Source organism: Lactuca serriola, chromosome 3 (genome assembly GCF_051521515.1).
Source record: "Lactuca serriola cultivar US96UC23 chromosome 3, Lser_US96UC23_V15, whole genome shotgun sequence".
Taxonomy (NCBI): Eukaryota; Viridiplantae; Streptophyta; class Magnoliopsida; order Asterales; family Asteraceae; genus Lactuca; species Lactuca serriola.
The window spans coordinates 22,574,731-22,588,418 of NC_136410.1; the positions used below are offsets into that span (position 1 = coordinate 22,574,731).

Below are 13,688 nucleotides of genomic sequence, written 5' to 3' on the forward strand. Positions count from 1 at the left end.
TATTCTTCGTATGGGAGCCACTCCTTCTTCGGTTTCCGCCAATTTTCGTCGTATCGATCGCCACTTGAATAGAATACTTGAGCCTTCTTATTTCCATTCTCATCCAAATCACAATCCTTTGTGAGATGGGGCCCTCTACAATTTTCACATCCAACCCGAATAGCATGGATTGTTTGATCCATTTTTGTCATTCTTCTATCAAGACTATAAAGCTTAGCTATCACCGCCGCCATGCTATCATTTGCCGAGTTCACTACCCCCCGACTTACTTCATTTCTTGGATTGTGGTATTCTCTAGAGTGCTTAGAGAATTCTTCAATTAACTCCTTGATTACCGGGGGCGCCTTCTTCGTTAGCAGGCCTTGAGAATCGAGCAATTGCCTTGTGGTGACATTGACTCCATCATAGAAAATGGAGACCTCTTGTTGGCTATTAAGGTCATGGTGTGGGCAATTTCTAAGCAAGCTCTTGTACCTTTCCCAAGCTTCATAAAGAGATTCTTCGGGTTATTGCTCGAAGTTGGCAATGGCTTTCTTTAGCTTGGCTATTTTGGAGAGCGGGCAAAAGTGGTCTATGAACTCTTCTTTCATCTTGGCCCATGTGGTGACCGATCCGGGAGGAAGTGACTTTAGCCAATCCTTTGCAGCACCTTTGAACGTGACTGGGAGCATGCGAAGAAGCTGGGTCTCGCGTGGAACATTCGGTACATTGAAGTAGTCAGCCAAATCATTCACTTCGTCCAAGTTCTTGTAGGCGTCTTCGTGATCCTTCCCATAAAAAGGAATCTCCTTGAGTTGGGCGATAATATGGCCTTTTAGCTCGAAAGTAGCGGTTGCGGGAATTGCGGGCTGCACAAGTCCTGGGCCGGTGTCATCGCGCATCCTCTTCTTCCATTCTCCCATGGGGACTTCATCGATATTAGCCATAGTGATAGCTAAATCGTCTTCAAACTCGGAGTCGTGCTCGTATGTGGGCTCTTCTTCTTCCTCGGTCTCATACTCAGTGTCTTCTTGAATTGGGTCTCCGATTGTCAAAGAGGCACTGGATGCTCCTGTTTTGCTGCTCCTCTTCTTGCTGAAAACGGATTTGAGGTTTTTGCGTGGTGAGTTCTTTGAAGAAGCGGTTTCTCCAACGGTTTTGCCTTTGCTCCTCCTTAGTGCGGATTTCGGGTCTTCAAGAGGAGGGAACAGAGGTGTATCAGATCCTCGGGTCATGAAACAATTGTAAACAAAACAAAAAACACATAAAAAGAACAAAAAATAAAATAAAAAATTAAAACTGTAACAACGATGTACTCGCCGAGTCGGCACGAGTGCACTCGGCGAGTTCAAGGCAAAAACAGAAAAAATTTTCTAGTTACTCTAAAGACGGAATTTTATTAAAACTAATTCTACTAACTGAATTACCTTTTAAATAACTTTGTGTAAGATAAATCCCACACAAAGGATCGATTAAATTAGAATTTAATGTTAATTTTAGAACCGTTCCCCGGCAACGGCGCCAAAAACTTGATGTGTGCAAACTCACTTAGTTTTAAACCTACTTTTAATTATAAAATAACACACAAAGGCAGTGAACCTATCAATTGTGGTATAGTTGAATAAGTAGGGTATCGAACACAGGGAACAACAAATTAAAACTAAAAACTAATTCTATCTAAATTAATTAATAAGTAGGGGGTTTTCTCTAGTTTTACAAGACTAGAAACTTGCTAGCTATTAATAATTTAAAAACTAGAAAACAAAGAACTAACTAGATTCAATAATGGGAAGGAACTTCTGTTTAGTTCAACTCAACTGATCCTATGGTTGATTTCAAGGTAATGGTGCAATGGATTAATTCTTTTGTTGGTTACCGATTCAAGTGACTAGATTCACATTCACTACACTAATCCTTAGCAAATAAACTAACTTAAACAGTGGCCAGTTGTCTAATTTAATTAAATTCACTAGATTAATTATTCGGGTTAATTTAGACTTTCAATAGTTAACTAATTTAAACTTTTAATTAACTTCTTGTTGATGGTCATCACACAAGCTTGCACATGAATTTACTCAATTTCCTTATTAACTCTAGTTTCATGTTCATTAATCCTAGACATATGACAAAGTGATCACATAGCATATGAGGTTGATAATCAATAGATGTTCATGCTAGTCAATTATCTTCCTATTAACAGAAAATTAATTATTATTCACACACAAGGTTCTTTAGCAAGCTAAAATAACAAAAAACACCAACTTAGAATTAATCCTACCAATAATCAAACCATATTATCAATTTTGTATCCCCAAACAGAAGTCTAAAGGTTTTAGCTCATAATTGAAGTAAATAACAGCAAACAAACAGAGTCTAATTGTTTAACCATAATGACAAAACAAAAGATTAAGTAGAATGATGAAATTTTGCCTCAATTCTTCCTCGGGATTGAATTCTAGCTTATGACTTCGTCTTCTAGGGTTTTTTTGACTTCTTAATCGCAGCTAAATCCTTCTGAATCGTTCCAGAATTCCTCCCCATCATTCTGAGGAGTTATCTTTATATATACAAATCGACTCGTCGAGTCAGGTGCCGACTCGTCGAGTCCATCTCTCAGTCCCCGTATTGTGATAAGTCTCTGGGATCCCGAGTCTTTATCTTCTCGAATCTTCGCTTGGAATCGCCGAGTAGTCGACCCTACTCGCCGAGTAGGTGCTATTTTTAGTGTTTTTCTTCTTTATTCCATTCTCGAACTCTAAACCGCTTCTCCTGCTTCCTTTTGCTTCCGAGCTTCATTTTTGGACTGAAAATATAATTCAACCACTTTTAAGTACCTTTTGTCCATAAAATGCAATAATTTAGCTAATAAATGAATAAAAATTTATACTTAATATGAACTAAATATGCACATATCAGATATCTTGTAACATTGACTTCTAACTGATGGCACATCTGAATAAAGTGAATATGTAACACGTCTGTGACCTGCACTTCAACAAGTCACCACCATAATCAGAGTTAGCATATCCCACCAATTCACTATTCGCATTTTCTCCATAAACCAAGAAAACATCAGTCACTCCCTTCTAGTATCGCAAGATCCACTTTATGAAGGGTTTTGAGCAATCTAACACTCCTATGGTGCACATGCAACCCTATAAACCTTGGATATATGTTTTCTCTATTATACATGCAAATATATAATATTCCAAGGTTTCATCCTAACTAGCATAATATGAAGCAACTATACTACAAAAGTCTAGTTAGATAACATACCTTTTAATGAAGCTTGAAGTCTTGAACTTTAAGAGCTTAGACCCAATAGTGTGGAAGCCTCAAGTGGAATCACAAATCACCAAAAACACCTTGGAAAACTTGAGAGAATAGTAAGCACACTAGAAATTGGACCACTCTTGTATCCTCACACACAAGTGCCATTTCTTGTGCCAAAGACCTCTTTATATAGTATGGAGGATTAGGGTTTCATCCATGTAAACCCTAATACCCATGACTTTTCATTTCCATAGGATCCATGGGTTAAAACTCCATGGACTATCCATGCAAGCTTAGCCCAACCTAAATGAACTTGGCCCATGCTATATATAAAAGAGTCCATATTTAATCAGTTCTTTTTGATCACTAAATTAATTCAAAATTAATTATTGATCAATACTAATTAAATAATATGATTCCATATTAATATATTAAAACTTATAATATATTAATATAAATCATAAACATACTACTCTCAAAAGACTATCCTTATAAATTGTTCCGGTGAAGTGCAACCCCAATAGACCATGCCAAATCGGGTCAAGGACATACAAATTATAGTTATGGGCTTAGACACTAATCCAACAGTCTCCCACTTGGATAAGTCTAAAACTATTATTGCGTATGACTTCAAAACCTGACTAGCAATCATAGCTCATAAAGTCGTTGTCGTACTCTGACCTTAGTCAATGACTTGTCCATTAGATAATGGATCATATATTCCTTCATTCTAGATATCATATGGATTGAGCCATGGATTATAATCATTCTCTCTGTCCATTTGATGTTTCCCGATTTCCGATTTATGATGACCGACTAATTGAACAAATCAAATTAGTCCTGGCTTGGCCAAGAACTTTGGGGTGTCATCACTAAATCATTGAGGGGCCCACAAATATCGCTTTTATTCCTTCAAGGGTGAAATGAATGGATAAACTTTGACTCATATGCTTGTTCTACTACTTGTTGAATCATACACAAAGGCATGTTTTATAACATCGAGTCACCAATGCGTTTTCGTACAATCAATGTATAACCAACTCATAGGCAACAACTCATATCTCTAGGTTTGAAGAATATAAGATATTATCGTCTCATGATCACTCGTGATAAAATCCATGAAGTGAGTCAAATGAGCGTGGGTTTAATCCAATACTCATAACTTATGAGCACTCATGAATGTTGCAACAATTCTTGCTATGTCCACTACCTTGGACATCTACAAACCAGATTCATGACAGTCTTGATTCATATCTACTTCCAACATATGATCGACTGTGGACGGTTTGAATAACTTAGGATATGTAAGAAGCAAGAATCGACCTTGAGACATTTGTTTCAATAAGTCACCAACAACGAAGTTATTTGTTTGTACTTATATATATATATATATATATATATATATATATATATATATATATATATATATATATATATGACATAGGGAATATGTAGCTGTTATGTACCTAAGCTTATATATAGAACCCTTCAAACTATGTAGTTTTGATTAATTATATCTAAACTAATCATGATATCTCGCTTACTATTCTTCTTTAATCATGTGACTTGCTAAACCGATCGAATTTATGTTCTTTTTCTTCATTGTGTCTATGAACTTAAAACGTTAAAAGTGACTACCATTTATGTGACAACCCGAAATTTATTCCGTCATTTTTAACCCCTTTTCCGTTAATAAGCCTCGTTTCATTTAATTGTCCGTTAACTTTTGGACTAGTTAAATTTAATTGGGACTTTATAAATGACTTAGTAAGGGTTGAAATAAATTAGAAACACCACAATTTTTCCCTTGAAAAATTTTAGTTTCAACCAAGTCAAAATACGACCACTAAATCGGGTGCGACCAAAAGCCCCGTTTAACGGCAGTATCGGGTAGATTTCCACTGAGCCTCAACTCAAGCCCCTATATAAGGGAGAGTAAGCTTCATTTCCACCCTTTTTACTCTCTCTCTACACTCTCTCTCTACAACTTGTTTTCGAGCCAAAAATCGTCCGTTTCGAGCCCCAAACGAGTAAGCAATCTATCCTAACTTGTAGTACAGCTTAGCTAGCATGCAATTCATGTTTAAAACATCAAATAGGGGTAAATTCATGTGTTTACGGCCCAAGAACACTCTTGGACCGTGAACACCCCTAAATGGGGTTTTTAAGCCCCAAAACCCCTCCAAATTGCCCCTAAGGCTTAGATATGACTTGTAGACTTGCACATATGAGCTTAGAACACCTTGAACTAGACTTTTGGGGAGTAAACTTGAGTTTACTGCCCAAGAACATGCTTGGGCCGTAAACTCCCCTTCATGGGGAGTAAACTCAATTTCAAGTGTTAGAAATGCCCTCAAACACCTCCTATGGCCTTGGAAAATGTCTAGAAGCAAACCCCATTGAAGTAAAGACTTTAAACTTCAATTAATCCAAGGGAATAGGAGTTTACGGCCGTAAACCGCCATAGAATTGGTCCATGGGCCGTAAACTCCCATTAAGTGCCCAAATGATGCCTTAAACTCCCCATTTGACTTGGAAAAATGCTTAGGATTTTATTCTCTATCATTTAAGCCCTTAAAACACCAAAGGAATATGTACATAGGAGCTTACGGCCGTAAAATCCTTGTTTAGGGCCGTAAACTTCTATTTGGTCCATGTAGATGCCTTAAATCCACTCATGTGCTTTATATTTGGACTTAGCATAATTCTACAAGGGATATAAGACACTTTGGCATCCTAGAACATCCTCACCATGAGTTTACGACTGTAAACTCATGGGAGTTAGTCCCAAGGCCATGAACTCTATAAAGAGTTTACTCTTGGAGAGTAAACTCCCTATTTAAGCCATACACACCCTTAAACGTTACCCGAGACACTCCAAGCACTTAACCAAAGTGTTTTCCGCACTTTAGGATGCGTATACGTGTTTAATTAGTATTATATTTACTAATTGTATGTAAACATATGTTATCATATGTTAATAGGTCACTAAGTGTGTTCAAGTCTTTACTTGACACCGAGCACCCAACCGGCACCTTCGTCGAATCCACTTACATCAGGTGAGTTCATAGCCCTGAATGAACCTTTTAAATGTTTTTACATGTTTTTATGGAGGGGGGGGGGAATACAAGTTAAACATGCCAGTTATCATATCAATCACATGTGATTGATAACCCGCATGCACAAGGATTTGTTACACTGTCAACTGTTTTGCCAGCTATGATACTATAAAAGGGTTTTCCAAAACGACTTTACTTGTTCAAATCTTTACTTATATTATTTGATCAAAATGTGCTTATGAAAGGTTTTCAAAGGATTTCTAAAGGTTTTCAAACTTATTTTACAAAAGAATACAAAGTCATGATTTTCTTACGTATAAAGGTTTTCCAAAGTTTTCATCAAAGATTTATTTCATGTTTTTATACTCCTACTTGGTTAAGATACTACTGCTTCACTTCTACTTAGTTTAAACTACTACTTGATAACGGTTTCACTTCGTGAGACGCTTCTGCTTGATAACGCTTCTACTTCACGATACGCTTTTGCTTAATAACACTTCTACTTCACGATACGCTTTTGCTTGATAACGCTTCTACTTCACGATACGTTTTTGCTTGATAACGCTTCTACTTCACGATACGCTTTTGCTTGATAACGCTTCTACTTCACGATAAGCTTCTACTTCACAACACGCTTCTACTTCACGATATGCTTCCACTTAGTTAAAGGTATGCCTGTACTTGTATAGTTATATAAATAATGATTAAAGGACTTAGGAAGGCTGGTTCGCCCTATTTCCTTTTCTTCGTTGAGATGTGGTCTGGTGGGATCGGATATTCTTCCGAAGGTCGTTTGATCATCAGTTATATAACCTGTGTACATGTATAGACATATGGGTTTTCACATCGGTCGGTTCAGTTATGAGTCTCTATTGCTAGTCCAGCACTTTCATCAGAATTCACTATTTGGGATACATCTTCAGGACACGACCTTCTCCGTTGTCTAGTTGGTAACCAGAGTCTCTTGTAGGGAGAGCGGACATTGTGTGTATAGATCTATACGGGATTGACACCCTCGCACCCTGACTGCTAGCTACAGTCCACGGCCTACCAAGCCAAGGGGTGACAAATGTCATATTCACATCGACGCTTGCAGGGCGTCAAGTACTCTAGTGTCGATTAGTATGGTTACGAGTATCTCCATGTTACCTTATAATTCATGGCCTTAAGGTAATGACGTTTAACACTGTATGCTGGAAATACACACCTAGAAAATACACACCTCAAGTATACACACCTAGAATTACACTGTTTTTAGACCTTACTAGACGTATCATTAAATTGATACTGTCTGGGGTCTGTATCCACTGTTTTAGACCGTGCTAGCCATATCTTTCATTTGATACTATCTAGGGTCTGTATTCACCATTTTAGACTGTGCTAGCTGTATCTTTCATTTGATACTGTCTAGGGTCTGTATTAATTGTTTTAGACCGTGCTAGCCGTATCTTTCATTTGATACTGTCTAGGGTCTGTATTCACAGTTTTAGACCGTGCTAGCTGTATCTTTCATTTGATACTGTCTAGGGTCTGTATTCACTGTTTTAGACCGTGCTAGTTGTATTTTTCATTTGATACTGACTAGGGTCTGTATTCACTGTTTTAGACCTTGCTAGTTGTATCTTTCCTTTGATATAGTATGGGGTCTGTGTCTCCTTTTGATAGACTGGGCCAAGCGTGTCGTTCATTCGATACTCTCTTGGAGTCTATGATTCCTTTTGCCTTAGTCAGCAGTCTTCACTGCTAAGGCATATGTTATTTTCCCTGATATTCTCCTACTTTCTTTAAAATCAAATTTTGTATTTTGATAATGGTAGTGTTTAAGGGAAAACTACTTTTTACCACATAACTCTGACGGGTCTTGGTAGAAGACTACTTTTATTTAAGAAAATATAGGATTTTCTGGAAATGACTCTAATGCACCCTTTATTCTAAACTACTACTACTTATATAAAGTTATTTGAATAAAATGACACTAAATACTTATGAACTCACCAGCATTTGTAAAAATGCTGATACTCGCTTTCAAATAACTTGTATTCTCAGATCAGCTTTAGACAGGTACATTCCAGGAGCTTTTGGATGAAGACAGTTTAGTACCAAGTTGCACCTATATTATTACTTGTATTACTTGATGTTTTCTATGTAATGTAAACCATGTAAAACTATTACTTTTAATGCAATGGTTGTTGTACTTTGATTACTATACTGCATATGTTGTGATACTTGACATGACGTCATCCACCCCAAGTCGTTTCCGCCGTTCCGGTTTTGGGGTGTGACAATTTACTCAACCGTACTAAATTTTAAATAAAAGCAAATACAATAAAAGATAAAAGAAGAACATCCAATAACTCAATTAATGTTTTTACTAGTCATTGGATATTGGTTTTCAATTGAAGGAAAAAACGTTTGGGTTATATTCGTTAAAAATATATTTGTTTTTTTTCAATAAAAAGATATATAATTAATATTTTTCATTCCATAATTTAACTCAAGTCAATGGTAATATATTAAAACAAAATTAAGAGAAAATGAAATTGTATTTGTTTTGTTTAAAACTATGTCGTTTAAAAGATTTTATACCCAAGTTTAGGTACACAACAATCACATATTCATTTTTCACACACACACACACACACACACATATATATATATATATATATATATATATATATATATATATATATATATATATATATATATATAACAATTTTTTTCTAACAAAATTATCCTACCAAAAAAATTTTAAGTGCATCCCGGGCTACTCCGAATCCCTTGGAACAACCCCTATTTTAAGTGTAAGTTTAATAGCCGTTTATCAATAACGTTTTAGGACATAATATTGATATTCCTTCTAACAAATGTTTTCCATTTTGAAATCGATTTACATCATATACTTTGTGATTAAGTAATATATTCATTGTTTATTGTGTATCTTGTTTTTGTGGTGTTTCGAAGTCTACACGTGTGACTCATTTGGCAAGTTGTTGAAACTTGAAAAGCACGATTTCAAGATGCCTTTTGCATCAGATCTTCCTTGTCCTTCTGGGATGAGGATCCTCACAATGTGTTGGCATATATTCCGATGTTTCCATGGATTCCCAAAAATGAATATGAATAAAGAAATAATATAAAAAAGTGGAGGGAAAGTTTTAATAAATGTAACATGCGAAAAGTTTTTGTTACTTGGGATGTGATCAGTGTACATGTAAAGATATTTATTTGCTATTTTATAATTTTTGACTTTGTTTGTAATGTACCCAAATACTAATAGGGTAAATGGTACAAAAAACACTTTTTTTACACAAAAATTCGATTTTGAAACCGTGTTTTTTTGTGTCAATTTTGACACTGTGTTTTACAATTTGTTACAATTCTGACCACTTGACCGGTTAACCAGGTTGCATGCTGACGTAGCATGATGACGTGTCAGTTTTGATGACGTAACATGCTGACATGATATGCTGACGTGTCAAAATTGATTTTTTTTCCACAAAAAACACTAAGTTTCACTTTTTTTTTTTTCGATTTTGACACTAAGTTTAATTTTTTATTTCAATTTTGACACTATGTTTTTTTTTGTTCCAATCAAACATCATTTATCAAATTTTGTTCAATTTTGTCTATTTTCCATTTGAAACTGTATAAATATTTTTTAATACATTTAAACCGTATAAATATATATATTTTTCATTTAAAAACCATAGTTTTGTATACATACATTTTTTTTAACACTCAAACCATATTTTTATGTATAAATATGTATTAGTTATATAAAAATTGTATTTTATATTAAATATGCAACTTTAAAATGTGTTTGGAGGTTTAGAGGCGTGTAGTCGATCAAAACTCGGATATCAAGTTTGCAACCCATCAAATTTTTACATCTTATTAGAAACTTATGGTTAGTTTGATTCTCATGACATAACTAATGTTTTGAATGTAAGAAAAAAAAACACCTTGTATTTAAATAAAAATGTGGTTTTTAAACGAAAAAAATATGTTTATATGGTTTAAAATGTAATAAAAAAAATATATTTATACGGTTTCAAATGGAAAATACACAAAATTGAACAAAATATGATAAATGATGTTCGATTGGAACAAAATAAACATAGTGTCAAAATTGAAATAAAAATTTAAACTTAGTGTCAAATTTGAAAAAAATGAAAACTTAGTGTTTTTTGTGGAAAAAAAATCAATTTTGACACGTCAGCATATCATGTCAGCATGCCACGTCATCAAAACTGACATGTCATCATGCCATGTCAGCATGCAACCTGGTTAACTGGTCAAGTGATCAAAATTGTAACAATTTGAAAAACATAGTGTCAAAACTGACAAAAAAAAAAAAAACACGGTGTCAAAATCGAATTTCTATGTAAAAAGAATGTTTTTTGTGCCATTTACCCATACTAATATGTAAAAAATTGTATTTTATAAATATACAAGAGTTATATAGAGGAAAAAAAACAAATTCATATATTCTAATGATCTAATCTATTCATTATTTTAGATAATTTGAATTATTAGTATTTCTAGCATATTTAAATAAAACTTATCTAGAATTAGAGTAATTAAAAAAACATCATCTGACAGTAGGATAATCATGGGCTAAAATGGACTTTTCATAACTCATAACAACCAGAATATCACTTTGATGAAAAATACAGCTCATGGTGAAGCTTGGAATCTTTGTGTAATTAAAGATTTTTATGAACATTATTGTAAAGATAAATAAAAGATATTTTGAAAACCACGAGATCCATTCATCCATAACACGATGTTAGAATTAAAAATTTAAGATCCATATTTCGGCCTTTCCAATTTGTTGTGATAAACAGATTACAGAGCCCTAACCAAATAGTAGTTCGTTTTTGCCCATTAACTGGTCTGGGCCTAGTGATAAGCAGAGCCCCAACCCAACCAAATAATTCGTTCCATTAGTAATTTAGACATTTAGCACTACCTTTTAAATTTATAAGGTGCATAAGAATTTTGTATTTTAGCAAAGAGTAAATTACACGAATGGTCCTTATGGTTTGGGGTAATTTGCATGTTTGGTCCCTAACTTATTACTTTAACTCGGAATGTCCTTACTGTTTGTTTTTGTTACGCACTTAGTCTTTGTCTTACCTAAAATGACTATTATGCCCTTATTTAAATAAATTAAAATAATCTTTTTAGTTAAGATAAGGTGAGATAGAAGTGGAGTTGGTGTGTGGTTATTTAAATAAATTAAAAAATCAAAGGAAAAATAGTCTTTTTAGATAAGATATGAACCAAACGTGCAACGAAAACAAACAGTAGAAACCTTCCGAGTTCAAAAAACAAGTTAGAGACAAAACACGTAAATTACCCCAAATATAAATACCATTCATGTAACTTACTCTTTAGTAAATATGGAATGTATTATAGACATTATTTCGAGCAACTAGTTATTCCATCTCAACACGTTATACATTACTATATTATATTGCATGTAACATTTAATCAATGTTTTAAAAACCGGTTTAGCCAGACTGGTCGAATCGAAAATCGGAGAAGGAAGCGGTTCAACTAGTACCAGTTTCACATCTATTTAGATTTCTTTGAATAAAAACACGTCGTAAATGTTATAAAGTTTTTTAATATGTTTGTTTTTTATCTAAAACTATATTTTGTTTCTATATTATCCTTTATTTTCCTTTTAATGTGAATGGATTGATGTAAACTTATGATTATTTGTTTTTTTTATTGATCTACAAATTGTATTTATGTATAATTTTAAATGTTTAAATTTGCCGGTATCAAATTCTTTGCTTATGTATGTATATGAAAATAGAAAAAAAAAATTATACAAATCGAGAGACAATCAACATACAATTCAACTAAAAAACTAATTTTTAAAAGATTAATCTTGTTATATGGAACAATAAATGAAATTTGGTCAAAACAGTTTGGCTAATCTCAAAACTGACATGACAGTTTACAATCACAAAGAATAGAGAATGGAAGTTCTATATTGATTCTTTATTAATAAAATCCAACTCCTTAACAGCAAAAGAAAACAAAATGTTTATATAAAAAGTAGATAAGTTTACTTCTATAAATCTTAGAAAATCGAAATTGATTAAGTTGATTCTAATAAGCTTATCTAAATCAATATCAATCTACATAGAATAATAAAAGACTATATGAAAAATATATGTATTGATGGATTCATTTAAAAGAAAATTTAAATATAAAATTGTTAACATTTGAAAAGTTTGAATTTATAAAAAAAATAAGCAAAATATTGAATTATTAAAATGAAAGTTTTTTTTTTTTTTTTTTTTTTTTTTTTTTTTAGTTTAAACAAATAATTTAGATGGAAAGTCAAATAATAAAATTGATATGTATTTATCGTTATATTTATTGTAATTATTACATTTAAATATTATATGAAATTTAATAAAATAGAAAAAAGCCATAAAATAACATATGAAAAAAAAAAACTAATTTAAAATAACCATAAAATGACATATGACAAAATAGAAAAGTGTAACATGTTGCATAAAAGATTTTTGTTTATTATAATAGAATAGGGGTGAGCAAAGGAACCGATCCGACTAGAATCGGCCCGGGAACCGAACTTGGTGGAAAATAAGAACCGAACAGGACCGTCGGTTTTACCGGTTCTTGGTTTCAAAAATCCACAAGAATATCGTCTCGGTCCCAACCCGGTCCATTGGGTTCCAGTTCCAGTACCCCGATCCATATGCTCATCCCTATAATAGAGATAGTTTCCAAATTTTGCAAAAAAAAAAAAAAAATCGTTTCCATGGGCTGTATGAATTTCGTCAAATCTTCGACACCATAAAATAACTTCAACTTCGACAATGGTGTCATCAATGTTCCAATCCCACTAGTGTTGAAAATATCAAGACATGTTCATGTACATGTTGCATCATTATTTGTATCACATGGCACGATAATCATAAAAGAAAATGATCTTTAAGATTATTAAAATAGCCATTTTATAGCCTAACAAATTAATAAAAACTAGTATTTGATTTATCTGGGGACTTTTTTATAAATAATAAAAACGAAAACTATAAAAAGAAGATTATATAATGAATTAAAAACATAACTTTAAAATATAAACAAAAACTAAAATTATAAATTATAAAATACCAATAAATTAACTTTAAAGTTATAAAGAATAAAATTGTTATATCATTTTTTTTAAAATAATGTAAAAATTTGTTATGATCGGGCAAAATCTTTATTTCTAAAGAAATGATTATTTTGCATTTTGTATTAGGGAGCTGATCCGTACACAACAATTTTTCTCCGTACACAACAATTGATGCTTTAAAATGTTGTATTATACAACTATATAATGCATGAATT

At 33.1% G+C, this 13,688-nt stretch overlaps 1 non-coding gene across 1 annotated transcript; it reads left to right on the forward strand.

The window, feature by feature from the left end:
• Positions 1-435: 435 nt before the first annotated feature.
• On the forward strand, positions 436-542 carry LOC145096452 (small nucleolar RNA R71). The gene has a single exon (XR_013703860.1). It is a non-coding gene; the product is annotated as a small nucleolar RNA R71 (small nucleolar RNA).
• Positions 543-13,688: the final 13,146 nt, after the last annotated feature.